Here is a 21,913-nt window from a genome sequence, read left to right on the forward strand (position 1 = left end):
TCTCAGTATTTTCCGTGTGCTACTAATTGACAATAAATCCTTTCAGATTCTGAGACCAACTAATTGACTGATCAATTTTGATAAGATGAAATTGTTCCCGAGAGAGGGCTGGGAAATAAAACTAAATGATGTTATGTCAAGATCTTCTGTTAAATTTCAAAATGAGTGAATTGCAAAAGAAGTGACAAGCTTCCTTTGGTTTGACAGATGTGGTAGTTTGGTATAAATGTATTAAAAAAGATCAAAAGAGGAGATGAATTTCCACTTTTCCCTGATTTCTTCATCAAAGTGCAGTAGAGTTTGACAAAACTCTTTTCTTTTACTAACTCCCACATTCCATAAATTTGAACTGAGAATTCGTAATACATTTCAAGGAAGATGCAACTTGCTGGTAGTTTTTCTTGCACAAATGATCCAATAAGGCATTTTACAAACTAAAGAAAATGCTACAATCCAGCTATAAATTAAGAGACTATTACATTGCAAAAATAGTTCAAATGACTGTTAGTACCTGTTATGCGTGTTTTTTTTAATCTCTGGAGAGTCTGGCATTTTCCATACAGACAGATTTCATTCTTTGAAATACCATTAAAAGATACATTTTTTTTCTGACATATTCTCAATGGTGTTCTTGCATATGAGCCTTCTTTATCATTTCTTTCTTTTAGAAAGGTGCTAAGATAAAAAAAGCTAAAGATAAACATACAAATTCCTAGCTACATATAAAAAACTACATTTCACAAATGAATAAGTTGCATACTAACTTCATGTCTAATGAAGTCAAAATTCATATACTCTATTAATTAAAGATTAAAAATGGAATTATTTTTTAAAATGCTATTGTTTCTTGTTAATGGACTAAACTATAAGTGACAGAAAGGTAAATGAGTGGTCAGATGAACACTTTTATTATTTTTTAAATATGGTTTGGATTATTTTTTGGATTATAAGGAAACTTCATTTGTCTTGATATGTCCAAATTCATATAATTAAAAACTGGTGAGGCCTGTCATCTCTCATGGCATGTTCCTGTCCTTCACACAGAGCTCTAGAATTTCTTCTGGCAGATATACACAATTGTAGTTCTTTAAAAAAGATAATCTGAACATTTATTAAGCACCTACTCTTCTTAAGACATTGTGCTGGGCACTGAAGGTGCAGAAAGAAAGGGTGGTTCTCTGCTGAGGAGGAGTTTATTTGGAAGAAAGACTCATAATACCCACTTACCACAGGATGTACTAAGTGACATATGGAAAGTGGGTTCTGCTGGAGTACAGAGGGGATAACAATCCCATTTCGGCCTGGTGGATAGGTGAAAGGCATCACACAGCAGACCATGTTTGAGCTCAGTTTTGAAGGTGGGTAGAATTTTTCCAGGAAGGGAGGAAATAGCACGAAGGCATAAAAGGACTTGTCTAACCTGGAATAGGGCACACCAAATTGCCCACACTACACTCTCCCACCAAACAGGAGTTCTGACCATTAAATGTCAGAAGACCTAGATTGGGATCCTAGTGTAGCAATTGGGAGCAACTGTTTACCTATGGAGCCCTGGTGGTGCAGTAGTTAAGAGTTCCAAAAGGTTGGCAATTTGAATCCACCAGCTGCTCCTTGGAAACCCTATGGGGCAATTCTGCTCCATCCTATCTAGTGGCTACAGGTCAGACTCAAATTGATGGCAACGAGTTTTGGGGGTTTTGGTTTACCTATTCAAGCTTCAATTTTGTTATTTTCAAATAGAGTTTTATATAATGGTAATAGATACCTCTCATGTTGCCACCCATATACCCATTGCCGTTGAGTCAATTCCAACTTATAGCGACCTATAGGACAGAGTAGAATTGCCCCATACAGTTCTCAGGGAGTGCCTGGTAGATTCGAACTGCCAACCTCTTAGTTAGCAGCTGTAGCTCTTAACTACTACTCCACCACGGAGTAGTAGTTTTTTTCCAAAATTTGCCATCATGTCCAACTCATAGCTACAGTATGAGTTGCCCAGGCTTCATAAATGTGTGTGTGTGTGTGTGTGTGTATGTCTGCTAGTATGCTGCATATTATATAATTAGTTAATAAGCCAAAACTTTTCTCTTTTTCTAAGTTAGCTGATTTTCTTTTTATATTCATATAGACATGCCTTTTTTTTTTTAATGAATGTTTCCATGGTAAGTAATTTTCTATCCTTTCACTTTCAACTTACCTATCTTATTAAATTAGAAGTGAGTTTCTTGCAAACAGCATATAGTTTTTTTATTATTTTAATTTTTTTTTAATTCAACTTGACAATCTTTGCCTTTTAGTTGATGTGTGTAGATCATTTATACTTAAAGTGTTTTTGATATGTTAGAGCTCAAGTATACCATTTTATTATTTATGCTCTACTTGTTTTCTTTGTTCTTGGTCTTCTCTTTCTCTTATTTTGCTTTTCTGTTTGTTACTTGAACATTTTTAAGATTCCATCTTGACTTATTTATATCATTTGTAACTCTCTTTTAATACTTTTCTTAGTAGTTTCTCTGGGTATTCTAATATACATGTGTGACTTATTAAAGTCTACCAGTATCAGCATTTTGTTATTTTGAGTGACGTGTGAAAAACTTAATTTCATGTAGGATTCTTTGCCTTGCGCACTTTTAATCATTGTCTTGTGTATCAGATTGTGTGTAGTAAAGAATTTGGCCTTGCCCAATGAGAAGGCCTGGCATTTGCCCTTGAATTCTATGAAGTTATCTTGGTGTTTTGGAATAATTTATGTCTATTAGTAGTGTCTTTTTTTGCCTGGAAGCCATGAGTCATACTGGGTAGTCTAACAATGTGATTTAGAGTGAGGATTGGACACACTCACAAAGTTCTGAGGTTGACCACACCAGAAAGACCAACCATGTGATTTAAAGTGGGGTCTTTGGGTCATGCAGTATAAATAAACCTAGAGGTTAAGATCAATCACATGGGCAATCAATCAATCATGCCTATATACAGGAGCATCAATAAAAACTTGAAACACTCAAGCCAAGGGGAGCCTCCATGGTTGGCAACACTCTGTGTGTATTATCTCAAATCAATACAAATTCTGACTCCATGGGAGAAGACAATGGAAGCTCCATGTTTGGTATTTCTCCTGAATTCTACTCTACAGGCTTCTGCATTTAGTTGATTTTAATCTTTATTCTTTTCCTATAATAAATTATACTCATGAATACAACAGTTTTCAGTGAGTTCAGTGAGTCTTTCTAGTTAATTATCGAAACTGTGGGCAGTTTTGGGAACCCACTAAGCTTACAGTTGATTCCACAAATAAGAAGCATTCTTAGCGATTGTGCCCTCTAACTTTGTAGATGGCCTAAACTCTCACAGATGATAATATACTTTTTGGTTCAATCATCAAATAAGATATATAAAACTCAAGAGGAGAAAAATAATCTATTGTATTTACCAATGTAATTATTCTTTCCATTGTTCCTTCTTTCTTGCTGGTCCTCTAAGATTCCTTCTTTCATCATTTTCTTTCTTTTTGACTAGCTTCTTTTAGCTAACCTTCAATCTTTTAGTTTTCTTTGAGAATGTCTTTATTTCTTATTCATTGCTAAAGAATGATTTGCCATATATAGAATTTGCAGCTGACAGTTCTTTTCCTTCAGCACTTGAAAATGTTTGTGCCTCCTCCTTCTCATCTCTATTGTTTCAGATTGAAAATCCACTGCCATTTGAATTGGTGTTGCTCTGTAGGTAATGTGTTGTTTCTCTCTGGCTGCGTTCAAGACTTTTTCCTTGTCTTTAGTTTTCAAAAGTTTAATTATGAAGTGTCTTGGCATGGATTTCATTGGGTCTATTTGGCATTTTCTAACCTTCTTGAGTCTGTAAGCTTATTATCTTTCACCAAACAGTATTTTTTTATGCTATTTTAATATGGTTTGGCTAAAATTTAAGGGAATCACGATATCTGAATTATATAATCATGCTATACAATGTAATTTAGGGTAAAGTGGACGTATATGCAGCTTTCTTTTTGCCTCTCAGGCAAATGCAAAAAACTTACAGAGACATGTCCTCTTCCTTACAAAGACCAATTTACTTTGGCACACTTATTTCACTAGAAGGGAAATAAAAATGAATTTCTTTCAGCTCCTGCTGAAATGCTACTTCTTAAAGGGGTAAAGAGTAAAGAGTATGATCCAGGTGATGAGCCGATTTTAAGTTACAAATGAACACATACACACCCATATACATAAACCAAGAGATAGAGCCTGAGATAGAGAAAGAAAGAGAAAGACACATTATGTGCTGGACTGGATACACTTTATTTGAATTATACTATGTAAGATAAGGAAACCCTGGTGGTATAGTGGTTAGGTACTATGGCTGCTAACCAAGAGATTGGCAGTTTGAATCCACCAGACGCTCCTTGGAAACTTTATAGTTCTACTCTGTCTTAAAGGGTCGCTATGAGTCAGAATCAACTCAGCAGTGTTTTTTTTTTTTTTTTTTTTTTTGTGATATAAGATAAAATAACAAAATTACCAGACCATATAGTCACTAATGTATTATTGCATCCAAAGCAATGACTTCAAAAATTCTGAGGGAAAATAATGTGTATTGACAATTTTGTGTTTCTCCACTGTGAAAAGCCTGTTTATGTTATTTGCCTATTTTTATTAAGTTGATTTTTATACATATTTTTAAGAGCTTTAAAACATACATTTTCATTTCTTTCTATTATTAATTTATAGCTTCATTCCACTACAGTCAGAGAAGATATTTTGTAAGATTTCAATTTTTTTTTTTTTTTTAAACTTGAGGCTTGTTTTGTCAACAATATAAAGTCTGTCCTGGAGAGTGATCCATCTGCACTGGGGAAGAATGTATATCTTGATGTAGTTGAATTAAGTGTTCTATAGATGTCTGTTAGGTCTAGTTGATTTGTAGTGTCATTCAGGTCCTCTAGTTGCTTGTGGATTTTCCATCTACATGTTTTATCTATTATTGAAAGTGCTGTGCTGAAGTCTCCAGCTATTATTGTGCAACAATTTTCCCTGTAGAAACTGCATGCAATTTAATTATTTTTCTTGCCTTATTTCACTGATAGAACATCCAGTAAAATGTTGAATAGGAATGGTGAGAGTAAACATCCTTGCCTTGTTCCTTAGCTAGCGAGGACACATTCAGTTTTTCACCATTAAATATTATACTTTTAGAGATGCCCTTAGCACCCGGCTGCTAACTGAAAGGTCAAAGATTTGAAATCACCAGCTGCTCTGTGGGAAAAAGGTGTGGCAGTCTGCTTCTGTAAAGATTTACAGCCTTGGAAACCATGTGGGGAAGTTCTACTCTGTCCTGTAGGGTCGCTATGAGGTGGCGTCAACTCTACTGCAACAGGTTTAGTCATGTTTAGGAAAATTTCTTCTACTTCTTGTTTAATAAGGTTTCTTTTTCATGAGTGGATGTTGAAATTTGTCAAATGTTTCTTCTGCATCAATTGAGGTACTTATTAATAATATTTGTCTTTATTTTCTTTTTTTTATTATAGTACTTGATCGTTGAATGTTAAAAAAAAAAAAGAACTTTGCATTTCCGTGATAAACCACATTTGGCAATGATTACTTCTCTTTTATATTGCTGGATTCTATTTGCTAACATTTTCAAGGATGTGTTGCATCTAAATTCATGAAAGATGTTAGTTTCTAATTCTTTTTCCATTAATGTTTCTCCCTGATTTTATTATAAGGATAATGCTGACCTCATAAAATAAAGTGGAGAGTGATTTTTCCTTTTCTGTTTTCAGTAAGAAAACCCTGGTGGTAGAGTGGTTAAGTGCTACAGCTGCTAACAAAAAGGATGGCACTTCTACTACACCAGGTGCTCCTTGGAACTTCTATGACACAGTTCTACTCTGTCCTATAGGGTCGCTATGAGTCTGAATCAACTCAACGGCAATGGGTTTTAGTTTGGTGTTCAGTAAATCTTTGTGAATGACTGCCATTATTTCCGTCTTAAAATGTTTGGTAGAATTAACCAGTGAAACCATTTGGGTTTGGAGTTTTCTTAGTGAGAAAGTTTTAAGCTATAAATTCAATTTCTTTAATAGATATAGGGCTTTGTTCTGGTATGCAGTTAATTGGAATCAGTTTGAGCCCATCAAGAATTGCTTTTAAAAATTTGCTAGCAAGGAACAGAAAAGCCATTAGTCTAGGGAAGATTTGGTCTCGTTATTTAGGCAATAATTTTATAAGAACTCTACTCAATTGTTCATATTTTACATCTTTCCATTTGGCTGGTGGCAATATGAACTATTCACAGCCCTGTTTGAGCTCTGAGGTTGCTCTAGCTATTCCTTTCTAATGATTGTTTTCCCATCCCTGGATAGTTTCTTTACATCCCCGTGCAGATTATTAATCAACTAAGAGTCAAGGGGACCCCTTTGCAGATCTCCAGAGCTTTTTCTGGATAGCTCATTTTTTAAATATTTATTTACATTTTGTCATTTATTTTACCCTGCAAATAGTAATTGCCTCGGCCTCCCAGAATTCACAACTTTGACTACTCAATTCATCAACATCAAAAAAAAAAAAAAAACTCGTGGCCATTGAGTCTAATTCAACTCGTGGTGACACCACGTGTTACAGAAGAGAACTGAGCCCCACAGGATTTTCTTGGCTGTCATCTCTATGGAATATGATTGCAAAGACTTTCTTCTGTGGTGCCACTGGATGGGTTCAAATTGTTGACTTTTCAGTTAGTAGAAAAGAGCAAACCATTTGCATCATTCAGGGACCTTCATTATTTTTCCTGTACGAAAAAAAAGCCTCAAAATTCCCTCCAATGAAGGAACTGTGGCATTCGTAGGATTATCTTACTTTGTTTCCATTCTCTCAGGATCACTGTCCTGTGCTGCATTCTATCCTATGTCTAAAGCCTGCTGTTTCCTCTATGTTGTTCATTTTTTAGCTGTTCAAGTCAGAACACATGTCTACTCTCTGTTAGTGCATCCTATCCAAGGGTGGAAATTCCAGTTTAATTATTTTTTTTTTTATAATCTGTTGCTCATTATTCAAGTCTTAAGTTACTTTTTATTTCATTAAACACATCAAATATGTATTTAATGATGAATATTTTCTTTAAACATCTTAAATAGGCATATTTAAAATTAAAAAAATTAAAGGTATAATTTTAATGATTTTAATAAATGAAATCTTTGTGGATCTACTTCTTTTTGTTGTTTGTGCTCACTCTGCTTGCCCATGATGCCATTTTTCCTCATCTATTTTGTGAGTTTTTTTGTTTTGTTTTGAGTAAACTGAACATTTGTTGGAAATAAATGGCTTTGTGTTTCTTGATACCAGGTTCCAGAGGTTATTGCCAACTAAGACCTACTTTAAATTAAATCGCTGGTTTGACGGTGATTTGGACCATACAAATAAGTGAATTCAGACTCCAGTGTGAGCGGTTTTCTGTGGCCTCAGATTTTTAAGGACTATTATTTCCCCTTCACAAAGAATAAAAATGAAATCCATTGAGGTTCTTCCTCTCTGCTCTTCCAAAGAAATTTATTTCTAGTGCCTTTTATGAGTTCTTATTTTATTTGCATGTGTCAACTCTGCCTCTCTGTCCATATGCAACCCCAGGTTTTGCTTTCTTTCTCTTGCATGTCATTATAAATAAAGCTGTAGAGTACCAAGATTTGGTACATGTCTTGAGAGAAGCATATAGTTTTATCACTCTTTTTCTTGCCTGGGCTCATGTTCTCATTTTATTCTTAGCCTCAGATGATTTCTCTTACTTATTAAGTTCATTCATTTATATTGAATGATATCAACATAATTTTTTTCAGAATTTTAAACTATTTTATAAAAAAAAAGGTTCTATTTTTTTTTTTTTAATGGAATGAATTTCTAGTCCATGACATTGACAAACATGGAAGTCTCAAAGATTTCTCTTTAACATAATGCTCAAAAACTGGCTGAAAGGGAGGCCACAGCTGCTAAAGAGTTAAATTTAGGCCACACCAATAGATTTCTTTTAATTATCATTCTGTCCAACACAAGGAACATGTCACATGCTTATGCTACTGTAGTATGCAGATTAATGGTCCACCATTTATATCCATATCTATCTGTATTATTTCCTAACTGCAAAATATGTGAATATATTACCTTATATTACAAAAGGGACTTTGCAGATATGATTAAATTAAGGATCTTTAAATGGAGATATTATCCTGGATTATTCAGGTGGGCCCAATGCAGTTACAAGGGTCCTTATAAGGGAAAGGAACCCTGGTGCACAGTGGTTAAGAGCTTGGCTGCTAACCAAAAGATCAGCAGTTCGAATTCACCAGCCACTCATTGGAAATCCTATGGGTCAGTTCTACTCTGTCCTGTAGGGCCACTATGAGTTAGAATCAACACAATGGCAACAGGATAGATAGATATAAGGGAAAGAGAAAGACAGGAGAGTCAGGGTCAGATAAGAGATATGATTAAGAAGCAGAGGTCAGAATGATGCCATATTTAGAAGGGGGCCAATAGCCTAGGATCCAGGGAAGTCTATAATATAACCCAAAACTCACTGCTGTCCAGTTAATTCTAACTCAGCAACTTTATAGGATGGAGTAGAACTGCCCACAGGGTTTCCAAGGCTTAAATCTTTACAGAAACAGACTGCCGTATCTTTATTCCATGGAGAGGCTGGTGGGCTCGAACTCCTGACCTTTTGGTTAGCAGTTGAGCACTTTAACCAATGCACCACCAGGTCTTATAGGGCAGCCTGTAGAAGCTGGAAAAGGGAAAGAACAGATTCTCCCCTAGAACCTTTAGAAGGAATCACACCTGACAACATCTTTAGCCCGGTGAGACTGATTTTGGATTTAAGACTTCCAGAATCATAAGAAAAAAATTACATTGCTTTAAATAAACTGAACCCATTGCCATTGAGTTGATTCCAACTCATACAGACCCTATATTAAGCCACTAAATTTGTGGTAATTTGTTACAGCAGCGATAGGAAACTAATACAACTGCCATAGATGGTAAATATACTTCTATAAGGTTGTATATAATCAGCTCCTGGGAAGTGAGCCATGTGTAGTTTAAAAATTAATTCAGGTCATTTTTGAGTTTCTTCTTAAGAAAGCTTATTGCTACCAACTCTTTTCCCTCTAATTCTTGTAGGAATCACTGGAAAGGGTAAACATAAGATTGCCTTGAAACAGGGACATAGAGTATGAGCCTCACACAGGATGTTTTACACATTCTACCAGACTCTTCAAGACCTTGAAGCATTCTTCTTGGAACTACTAAGGCTTGGAAATATCTTTATCCCGTTCCTAGCAAATACTACTGTTTAAGAAAATTTTCTTTGACCACCAGACTATCCTCTAAAGTAGTTAAAATCTATAGGCTTTAAACTTAAAGTCTGGTAATACTAGTGAGGTTTGAACTTAGGCATCGGTGCTATATTTGAAATGTGTAAGTGGGATTTGTGGGTTATTTTGTGCCTGAGAGATGCAGTACCCAAATTTCTCATCATTCTGAGAAGAGTCAGCACTACAACAAGCTAGACTCACAAACATATAGGTTTTCAAGGGCATCTTTCTAGGATAGTCTGAGGCAATACAGATGTTATTTCTCTCTTTATTGGAGAAAGAAGAATCATCTATTTATTTATTTAAAATTCAACCTACAGCTTTTTTAAAAAAAAACAACTATACTGTCTTAGTTTCTAGTGCTGCTATAACAGAAATACCACAAGTGAGTGGCTCTAATGAACAGAAATGTCATTAATTTTTTTTAATGAGGCTAGAAGTTTGAATTCAGGATGCCCGCTCCAGGGGAAGGCTTTCTTTGTCTGCTCTATAAAGGTCCTTGTTTCCTTTTAGTTTCTGTTGCTTTGTTCCTTGGTGATCTACATGTGGTATGTGTCTTCCTTTCTGTTTGTGCTTCCTTACCTGTGCCTTATCTGCTATTTTTATATATCAAGTGGACTGGCTTAAGACACACCCTAGAATGATATGGTCTCATTAACATACAGAGGAAAGCCCTATTCCCAAATGAGATTACACTCACAGAGACAGAAGTTTAGGATTTACAACACATATTTTGGGGGGGACACAATTCAATCCACAACATCCACTCACTTTTTCCTTCTCTTTCTACACTGTGAGCAGGTGCTGCTGTTATGCTGGAGTACTTAGAAACTACGACTCTTAACTTCTTTGGCTATGGATCTTTCACCCCTTCCTCGCATCTGGATCAGAAGATAGGAGGTAGTGTTAAAATATGTTTCGGTTTTAGTCAAACGTTGTGAGCTTATGTTCAACTCATATGTTATAATGTCAGTATTCTCTGTAAAATACTAAAAAAAAAAAAAAAAAACCTGCTCCCAGCTCCACTTCTCAGACAAGAAAGTAATCCATTAATCACAAAAACTCAGAATCTAGTGATTTGCTTCCCAAGCTATAACTAAGACTTGGAAAATCAAATCACTGCAGTATAGTGACCTGCCTTGATGGACTGATTCTAGATTTTGGCTGTATAAATTTCGTTTATGCACCCTGAGTAAAAAAATGCTAAAAGGGGGACAAGGCAACATTTATGAAGTTCTATCAATCTATGGAAGAAAAATAGTTTGGGAAAAGACCAATTCCACAAGCCAAAGTACTATTCCAGATGTTAGGCAATTCTGAGAACAGTAGAAAATTGTTCAAATTTCCAAACTGAATAAAAAATAAGGAATTAGAAACTTTCTGTTTAAAGCAAATAGCTGCACAGCCCTCTATACTTAAACATAAACCTGAGATGCAGATAATAATGATTTAAAGAAAAGTCAGTGATAACAGCAGGAGTGACAGAGAGTAAACTTATTTTAACAGGAGTTTTCACCAGCCTAACTCTGTGGAGATGAAAGGATCTCAGCCTGACAAAAATCATTAATGTGTAAAAGCAAAAAAGAATCAAATAGAATAACAAAGCCAAATAGCTTGAAAAGAGACTAAAGAATGTAAGGAAGAATAGAATCAAAACATAGACTGGGATTCAATAAGTTGACAAAAGAGAATTTAGACCATAACCATGGGGATTGGGTTGAATGCGAAAGGATCAGAAGTTGTGCTTGGATGAGCAAGTTATAGTAACCAAATGGAATCAACTGTAAGTCTGCAAAATCCAAACTAATAACTAAAGACTTTTTGTTGTTCAGAGGCAATTGATAATAAGTTGCGCTTCAAGGAATCCTATCAGACCAGCCTGAAAACAACACGTCTCTCAATGTCAGCGTTGAATCCTCACATCTCAGCATAAATTTCAGTGGCTATCCACTAAAAGATCAGGGAGTATTTCTTCTTCCATGACTGTGAACTCAGAACTCCTGGAGAATTTTCTTTAATAATTATTGTTCAGAAAGGTATTGCCAATGGGACCCTTTTTATTTCTTTTGTGATAACCAATGATACCCACCATGCCACAATACATGCCGGCAGCCATTAAAAAACAAACAAAAAAAAACATTTTGAATGAAAATATTGTTATAAATTTTACAGAGATTAGATCATGTGTGAATACTTATGTTAATTGTGCCTCATCAGCATAAGTATTCTTATGACAGAACACCCATCTGTCACTTTGTGTGGTTGCATGTTGTTGTGATGCTAGAAGCTATGTCATCCATTGGTATTTCAAATATAAGCAGGATCACCCATGGTGGACAGGTTTCAACGGAGCTTTCAGACTAAGATAGCCTAGGAAGAAAGGCCTGGCGATCTACTTCTGAAAATTAGTTCATGAAAACCTTATGGATCACAAGAGAACACTGTCTAATTTACTTGCTTTGGACAAGTCATAAAGAGGGATCAATTGCTAGAGGACCACATCATGCTTGATGAAGTAGAGGGCAGCAAAAGTGAGGAAGACACTCAGTGAAGTGGACTGGCACAATAGCCACAATAACAGACTCAAACATAGGAGTGATCACAAAGAAGACACAGGATCAGGCAATGTTTTGTTCTGTTGGGCATAAAGTTGCCATAAGCCGGAGTCATCTCCATGGTTTCTAACTACATGTGTACCTATGGATGTACATATCCATCCATCCATCCATCCATCCATCCACCCACCCATCCATCCATCCATCCATCCATGTATTTATCCATCTATCTATCTATCATCTATCTGTCTACCTACCTACTTACCTATCTTTCTAGCATAAGCATTATTCATTCTTTTCCAGGTCACTTTTAAGCTTTCAGAAAAAATAAGGATTGCTTTACGATATAGTTTAAGCCACTAACCTTCTTTTGTAGTTCTCTTAGGAAAACAAATTAAATGCCAAAATACATTTCTTAATTCTCTTGAATTCTACAGAAATAGGGTTCTTTTATCTCCAAGACTTGGAACTCATTTCTAGCTTTAACTTGCTATACATTGTCTTGAAGTTATGTAAATCTAGTTTAGTTATTGTCATAAGGCCAGTTTACACAGCCTACACAGTTGTTGCCTTGGCATCCATAAATTCCTCATAGTTGCCCTTTCACTCAGTTTCTGACATGGCCCATCCTATTTTATCACACAGCCTCTTAACATTTGTCATCCCTAACTAGCACGCCTGGCCATGCCCTGTGTAGCCGCCGGTGATAGGAACCCATTAGTATCTTGTAAACCAGTCTTAACGGCAGTAGTTAATCCTTGCCCTTACCCCTCCTGGCCATGTCCCATATGAGTGCCTGTGGTTAAAACTTCTCCTTTTCCCTGCACAAATGCATTAGAAACTTTTAAACTGACCAGTCAAACTTCAGTGTGCACTAACCCCGAGACCCCACCTGGCTTACCCTCCCCTGTAGTTCCAACTTGTTGTTGCCTCCACCTGGGTACAACCCTGTGTGTGGACCTGCATCAAGACAAGCTGTAATTTCCTCTCTGAGGTCTGAGAATACTAAATTCTATTTGTTTATGGGCAATCCTGTGTGAGTCTCACTTCCTCAGGCCACACCTGACAGACCATCCAAGATACTCTCAAACCCCTTTTGGGTCAAACTTAAGACAGCTATAAATTCCTGTCCTGTGACCACAACATGTTTTCAGTAGGTTCCATTTCTGTCCCGGGTTTATAGTATACCGTTTAGTAGCCCTGAGTGGCCTCCTGCTTTGGTACCTTCTTTTATCTTTCTCTCTATTTCCCACCCATTTGCTTTGTGCCTTGGTTTATTTTTATTCTCTTTAAAAACACAAGTCATTTTATTTTCCTTCTTCATCGTGCTTTCCCCAACATGTCCAGGATTGTCACTCAATCTTGGTGGAACCACCTCTTCAGACTTCAGCATCTAATCATGAAAGTGGCAAAGATAGATGTTTGAAAGGAGAAACCAGGCATTTTCTTTTTTTCCTACAGGACAATTATATTAAGTATACTTTCAGGAAACTTTTCTTTCAAACAGAAAAATGGCAAAAAAAAAAAATCAAAGGAATTCTTGATAGTAGGATGTAGGAGACAGTGAATCACTACACAATTTTGCCATTTCTATTAACCATCGAGACTGAGGTCTGTTATTTTGAAGAACATATTGGAGGAAATCAACATTTCCCACTGAAATGAACTGATAAAAATTCAGAACATAGAGTATTCATGAAACAATGCACCAGAACTTTCTGTGATCGACAGAAAAATATATATCCTGAAATAAGAAATGGCTCTTCTAACTATGGTAGTTTGGAGCAAGTTAGTGTGGAATTCTCAATGGAGGAAACTTTTAAGTTCATAAATAAGAAAAATGCAAATTGTACAAAAAGAATTAACAGATTTTTTCATCTGATGGATATGACATTGACATCAGATTTCTTCTATATGTTCTTCATAAGTTTGTACATATATATCAAATATGTATAAGTATAATAGAACTAATTTCACAAGTCAAGTTTAGTCACTCTCAAAAACACTTCAGTCACCTTCATAAACCCCCAAGTTAAACAAAACAAAACAAAAAAGTTTCTAGAAATCAAAGCTTATAGGCATCTGGATGGACTGGGTGAATGGGTGAATACATTCTCATTATTAGAGTTGAAGTCCTGGTGCTCAGAGAGGGCAGTAGTAAATAGGTAAGTATCTCCGTCTTATACAGTACCATGCCCAAGCAGCTTAACTCTCTCTAATATGCTGCAAACAACATAGTCACATAGCTGTCAGGAGCAGAAGCCACACAGTCAAACCTAGACTAGTTTGTCTGCCTACCACATCTTGCTGCCTAAGTACCTAGACCAATCATTAACATCTGCTAAAAATAAAATGGTTTGACCCTTTGCCTTAAAGTTATATCTATTTAACGTAGGCAGCTTGAATGACTACTATGCTAATGAAGGTAAAGTCACTTCCAAGGGAAAGAGGGTGCTTGGACCCCAACTACCTATCTCTAAACTTTGTCACTGGTCACAATGCAGATGGAGTGAGAGATTATGAATGGATGAGGGCACATCTACAGCCATTAAATAAAAACCAACTCCAATACATGCTATATTGCTATTAGGCAATTAGTATCATTTTTACATCCAGAGTTGTGCATTATGTTATATGATATCCTTTCCCAAGGACAATTAGAAGTCTTAAATATATAATGGGTTATTATACAAAGGGTGCTATTAAGCTGCCAGCCATCTGGAGATGAGCTTAAATTTTAGCTAATGGGATTTAGGATGCACATGATCCTAGCTAATATTGCTGGGACATTCCTGGAGTATGGATTTGTGACCAAGAGCTGTTTGAGAACATACTGATGTGGGGATTAGGAGCACTCACACTGGAACAGGTTTCCAAGGGACGCTTGTAGATCTCTTTTCCTGGAGATTGTCAATAGATGCTGTGCAGCCTGGCATGGTGAAAAGTCTGTCCTTCCTCAAGCAGAACTGAAGATCTCATGTATAGAGGCCCCTGCCAGCCTATGACAGAGAACAAAACTCAAAACAATACAAAGAACAAAGCGTCAGGTCATACAATTTTTTTGTAACCTTCTTAAAACCTCACTACTCACTCTAACAGCAGAGAATCTGAGCGCCAACTGTAAGAATATAATAAATTATCTCATAATTAACCAGGATGTATATTGCACGCAGTTTTAACTTGACAGCAATTGTTCTTACCATTTAATCACATATTCGGTTTGATTAAAAAAGAAGAGAAACAGGCCTGGTAGTAAAAGTCTTGTTATAAGAATTCGAATGCATTTCTATGGGTGTATTATGGAATTATTATTATTATTATTATGAATGATGGTGATGATTTTAGAAGATAAAGTACTATGTTTGGGGAGTTCTTGGCACATGTTGGAAGAGTAAGCTCATCAGACTTCTCAAATAAAGCTTCCCCTCCCCTGCCTGTGATTTAATATGAGAGTTTGGTTCCACTCTCTTTTGGCATCACATTTCACACATACAGGAACTTGTAACAGCAGTCTTTCCAAAGAAGCACTCGTTCCCCAAGCTTCTTTGCTCTCCCCTGTTTCCCCTTGACTTAGATCTTTCATTGTTTCCTTTCCTTTTGACTGTTTTGGTTCAATGGATGTTTTATCACCTTGAGGGCACATTACATCAACTGGAAAACTTGTACCACGTGGACTTCACTTCTGCTGAAATACGCTCTATGGCACTAGCTCTGCAAGCTGTTCACCAAGACACGAGGCTATGAAATCACCTTTTCCTTCAACATTTCAAACAAACCTTTGCCACCGTAGAGCAAGGCTTTTAAAGTTCATTTCCTGATTTGCAACAGTTCATTGAATGTTTTCCAAGCTTGAAATATGCCGTTGCAAGGGAAAAGCTGAAGCTTTTAAAGTATGGGAAGCAGCAGGTATTCACTTCTTTAAAGAAGAAAATTCAAATGTGTGGTCTCTAGTTGGCGACATGGGGTGTCACATTTCCTGCAATCTGTCGTGGGGACTGCAGGTGTAACAACCCTGTCATGCGCATGTTTAAATGAGCACAGTTGCTCCTCCTCTATGCTGCAGAGTTAAGAGTTTCTCTCCCCCTGTTCCATTTGCTTGCTGCAAATCATTTTGAGGAATCCATTTAGAAGGATGTACTGTAACCCAACAACATTTCTGCTTTATTTTCTTCCCCCTGTGAGTCTCCTGATATCTCTGACCATTAACAGGTAAACCAAGCATCGTTGTAATGCACTTAATGAAACCCCATCGCAACAAACACAGGCCCAAAACCAAATCTTAAAAAAAAAAAAATCACAGATACAGTTTCTTTTGATTCATTACTATGTTGCTTTTAACCTCTCTTCTAAACTCACACAGGAGACAGTAAGGCAGCATTAGTAAGAACAAGGTATTTAGAATCAGAAGACCAGGGCCACTTTACACTATGGACCAGACTGTTGTTAGTTGCTGTTGGGTCAATTCTGACCCGTGATGACCATATGTGTGCAAAGTAGAACTGCTGCACAGGGTTTTCAGAAACAGACAGGCCTGTGTCTAGAAGCACCAGGTTAAGGCATATAAAAATAAAGAAGGCAAGTATCCAAAATGAAAAGCACCATACGGCACATTGGTTTAGAGTTCAGCTGCTAACCAAAAGGTCAACAGTTTAAATCCACCAGCCACTCCTTGGAAACTGAATGGGGCAGATCTACTCTGTCCTATACAGTCACTATGCGTTGAAATCAGATCAAAGACAGAGGTTTGGTTTTGGGTTATACTTTTTTTCAGTTGTCACTGTTGCAACTTAATGCAGAAATAGCTAAGCAGTCAAGAAGCATTATTGATAATCATACCATTTGTGATCACGGGCACTAAAAATTGTAGTACGTGCACATTAAAGAGGTACGAATTTTGGAGAAAATTGTATGTCACTTATAGTAGGGATTCTGGAAAAAAATATGACAACAAAATCTTTCTCCAATCCTGGAAGGTATAAAAAACAATTTATGCAAATCAAATCATTGTTTATAATGGCATATAACAGTTGCAAAGTTATTTTGTTTTACTTCTAATGCTGTTGCATGAATATAAAACTGCCTAGATTTATCAGATTAATGGAAAGCAATATGTTTTCAATCTTTGATTGTATTAAAATAAAGCAATGTAATTCCATATTTTTTTCTTCACAATGAACATGTGGCTCATAAAAATCAAGTCAAAATTGTTAAATAGCAGTTGGGTCTAGTGTAGGGCTGGGCCAACCCTATGCTAGCGCTTGTGGAGAAATGTTCAAGGAAATGAAAGCACAAATGTTATTTTTATATAGCTTTTTTTTTTTTTTTTCCAATAGATTTGAGGGAAATAGATTTTACATACTTGAAATAACTAAAAAACTAGGTGGTGGGTATGGGTGCTTTTTGTATTATTATCTATATTTTGTATGCAAAACTGATAGTACCATAAGGAAAATGATGTTATAATGATAATAATTAGTAATAATATAAGAATTTGAACTTACTATACAGAAAGGATTGAGTGGGAGTGACAGGAAAAAGACAGACAGTAAAAGATGCCTGTCAAGAGGTTACTGTTCTAATTTGCTTTACAGCCTCTGGATGCCTTGTTATTTCTCTGACCTTTGTAAACAATGCTAAGCACAATGATCCACTTGAAATAACTGTCAGTGTACTATTTTTTCACAGCTTAAATAAAGTTAAAATTTATTGACTTTATTATTAATAATTAGCCCATTCAATTGAACTTGTGTTTACTTACCTGATAAAAATGGCAAATTTTAATAACACTTAATTCTATAAAGTTATTTGCAGGTAATAAATTAAATATTATCTTTAAACATTCAATAATTTTCCTTTAGATAAGCATGTCTGTCCAACATTATAAAAAATAGCTTTAGTTATAAAATTGGTTTTATCTTTAATTTGGGAGCTATAGAATTAATATTCTGATATGGTCCTTGAAGAAATAAGAAAAACATGTAAAAATCTCCAGGAAGAAAAAAATATTTCGGTAAATAAATTAATTAAGTGTAATTTTCCAGGTTTTTCTGCTATTGTGCCTCCTGTTAGTCTCATTATTTGTATGTCTCAACGGCTTTTGTGAATTACTAGTTATTTTGAGATTGGTAAATATTAGAAGTAGAGAGTCAGTGAAAAAGAGGAAGATCCTTAACAGGACGGACTGACACAATGGCTGCAACAACGGGCTCAGGCATAACAATGATGGTAGGATGGTGCAGGACCAGCCAGCGTTTCATTCTGCTGTACACAGGGTGGCTACAAGTCGGAAGCTACTGGACAGCACCTCACAACAACAAATATTAGAAAATCAATGATCAGAAGCCAATGATTCAAGCCTTACCAGAAATTAATAAATAAAGAAATCAAACAGATGGATAATTCTTGAGTAAATAGTTCGAAAAAAATAGTTCATACTCAGTATTAATTTCACAGAGACTTCTTCATCCATACCAACATTTCTGTATCAGGCCAACTTCTATATTAGGGAAAACAACTTTCTCTCTTTATTAGCTATTGCTGAGGTAGAACTGATGCATTTTTATTTTAGGCCTATCAAATAGAACAACTGAGAAGGCAGATTTTGTGTTACATAATCAAATAATTCACTTCAGCATCTCACATAAGTAACCTTTGAACCACCAACTCTTTCAGAGTAATTGCATAGCTGCATCTCCATATGAATTTCCTCTGTGATTTCAGAAAAGACCAAAGTAGCCATGATATATATCAAAGTAGTTTTCATGTTACCTGATAGCTAGTGTGTGTTTGGAAACTCTCAGTTAAATGTGACCAAGTAATGCATACATATTAAGATGCAATGAAAAATGATAATGATGATGAAGAGGTTGATTTGAACGGTGAAAATAAAATTGATAATCAAGTATCTAGACCAAATTGAAGACAAATCAAATTAAACACTTTAACCTGATGAATCATTTTGTTTTTTGCTTGATTTAAAAACGGTTATATTTAAATAATTACAGATGAGTAATGAGAAGCCAATCCTTGTACATGGCAGCAGAGCGTAGAGGTGAAGAGCATGGATTGGGGAGCAAACTCCTAGCGTCCAAATACTGGCTCTCCCACACTGACTGTATGGCCCTGGGCTAGTTACACAGCCTTTCCATGCTTCAGTTTCCTCAGATGTCAGAGAAGAATAACAGCAGCATCTATCACATAGCGTTGATTTGAGAATTAAACGACTTGATATCTATAAAGCACTTAAAACAGTGCCTAAACCACACACACACACACACACACACAAACCGTTGCCATCCAGTCATAGCAACCCTATAGAACACAGCAGAATTGCCCTATAGGGTTTCCAAGGAGCAGCTGGTGGATTCAAACTGCCAACTTTTTGGTTAGCAGCCAAGCTCTTAAACACTGCACCCCAAACCAAATCTGTTGCTGCCAAGTCAGTTCTGATACACAGTGACCCTATAGGACAGACGAGAACTGCCCCATAGGGTTTCAAAGGCTGTAATCTTTAGAGAAGCAGACTGTCACATCTTTCTTCCACAGAGCAGCTTTCAGTTAGCAGCTGAGCACTTAACCAAACATCACCAGGGCTGCTTGCCTGGAAGATAGTAAGTACTCAATGTGTATTTGTTAAATAAATAAACTTACTAACAATTGGATGTCCTTGTGATGTCTTCCCTTTTTTTTTTTAACTTATAGCTATGCTGTTTGTTCAATCTTGATCCATGCTATAGTATAGCATGGTAGAATAATTAAGATTGTTTTTAAATAGCTTTTCCTTGTTCTTACAAAAGGACTCTATTATGTGAAAGAGTATATTATCGCTTCCAAAAACTCCAAATATATTTCATATCATAAAGTTTTAAGACATCTTGTCATTTTCTCTTTTTTTTATTATTTTATACAAACTATTTTATAGTTAAGCTGTATACTTTTGGAACCAAAAGTGACCAGGTTTCCCTAGTCCTATGCCCTTATTTTTTAGAGTAGGGGAACAGGTTCGAATAGATTAGATTATTTTCCTAAAACTGTCATTCAGGTTTCTGACACACCTGAAAAACTTGACTGAAAGATGTCTTTTTTGCATTCATACCTGGCTTTCTTTTGACTCCAATAAGAATTCTGCCTCCTAATGCAATTTGAGAAGAAATGATGAACAGATTTTTCTAAGATGGAGCATATATAATTGTATAATCTCTTCTAAAAGTTAAAAGTATGTTTTGAAATAAGATTAAAATAATTTGAGATAGACGTTTGCCCAATGCATATTGGGAACAACTCAGAGAAGTTAATCTTAAAATACATGAAGTCAAGTACCACTGTGTTCTAGCAAACACTGTCCTTATATACCACCAAACAGGAGCAATTATAGAATATTTTGCATATGTAATGTACAGAAGGAGAATGATCTATATGTCAATAAGCACAAATGAGCATATTATTCAATTATTGATATATTTTGAGACATTGTGGCTTTTTTTGACTTCTAAAACTTCATTTTTATTTACTAAAATAAAGCACAATTTTAAATCACTAGTTAGAGGATTTTGAGAGGACAAATTTTTAGTATGTGTTCTGTTTTCATGAAATTTAAACCATGGAGGAAAGACTCAAAGTTCCATAATAAAGCAACTTCAGTGTCTGCACTTAGGCATTGCAGAAAATATTTAAGGAAAAATTATAATTCTAGTCCTCTTCATTTTTGGCTTTGTAGGATGCATAACTTATATATAACTTATATTGAGGTTATATAAAAATATCAAGGAAAGATTCATAACACATCAGAAGTAAATGGGTAAATCCCACCTGGTGCATAAAGTCATGAGACAATTAAGCAATTACCTTAATGTAATACTCCGGAAAAATTCATCACGAAAACATGATATAGCTGCACCATAAAATTTAAACCAACTGAATATTAAATCAAACTCTAATTATACTTAAGTCAAAGAAAAAAAGAAACCAAGAATATTTTTAGAAGTATGCAATGTTTACAATTGGCCTTAAAATATTATTTTGCAGGATAAAAATCTAAAACCAGAATTGGATTGCATTACAACTCTTTTATTGGCAGATGCTAATAAAAATATATTGCCAGAAAAGTCAACATAGAAGGCAGAGACATTAGTAGGCGCAGCATAATTTTTACAGTGTGGTCTAAAACATATAATCTACAGTGAAGGTTAAAAGGAAATGTTTGACTAGTAAGGATGCCATTTTGCTTTAAGTATTAACTGTTCAGTGATTTATCTAACCTAAACTATAAATTAATTGGAAGTAATGAAGGTTAATTATAAGCTGAAGAAGTAGAAAGTGAATTTATTCTGTACGAAGCAGTCACAATAAAATGAAATTACCGGTTTCTTATCTTTTATCAGCTAAATAGTATTACGTCTACAATCAGCATGTAGTAAAGTGTTATGCCTCTAAAGACAATTTCATTTGCTTTACCACAGAATCTAAGCAGACATGCAAATGTAAGCTAACTTTCTTTCATTCTCACGGGCCCCCAATCATCAGGTACTACATTTTTGTTGAGTAGGTATGAGCTCAGTGACTAGAGAGACTATGCATTGCTTGGTTCTGACATAAATATTTTAAACAGCTTTTTCTTTAGGGGAGACACTTTCGCATGAAAGAAAGTCTTATGAAGTTCATTGTGAGAAGACAGTGTAAAATTTAGGGTAATTTAGCTGGGAAACTTCACTAATGATGAAAAGAACTACAGTTGGAGTTGCATGTGAATTCTTCAGGCGTTTCTTAAAGTGTACACTTCAAGAACATAGCACACATGAATTGAAAACAAAAGCTGAAAGACCCAAAAGAATGGTACTCAGTTGAAGGGAGGGTCAGCTAATTGTGATGATGACCTAAATGATCTTAGAAAGCTGCCAGTACAACCTCATTCAGAGGAATACAGGTGACTGAACTCAACAGAAAGAAGAGAGCTGGTGTAGATTGCTGCAGTGTGATGGCTTGCTCTGGGCTGGACTTTGCTTAC

General features: G+C 35.7%; 1 long non-coding RNA gene across 4 annotated transcripts in view; it reads right to left on the bottom strand.

The window, feature by feature from the left end:
- The window catches only part of LOC126075847 (uncharacterized), a 399,778-nt gene that overhangs the window by 68,542 nt on the left and 309,323 nt on the right, over positions 1–21,913 (bottom strand). For all 4 annotated transcript variants that reach the window (XR_007517300.1, XR_007517299.1, XR_007517297.1 and 1 more), the window contains one exon: positions 14,770–14,909. This is a non-coding gene — a long non-coding RNA (uncharacterized LOC126075847). The remainder of the gene's footprint in view (positions 1–14,769; positions 14,910–21,913) is intronic.

This window comes from Elephas maximus, chromosome 4, assembly GCF_024166365.1.
Source record: "Elephas maximus indicus isolate mEleMax1 chromosome 4, mEleMax1 primary haplotype, whole genome shotgun sequence".
In the NCBI taxonomy this organism is placed as follows: domain Eukaryota; kingdom Metazoa; phylum Chordata; class Mammalia; order Proboscidea; family Elephantidae; genus Elephas; species Elephas maximus.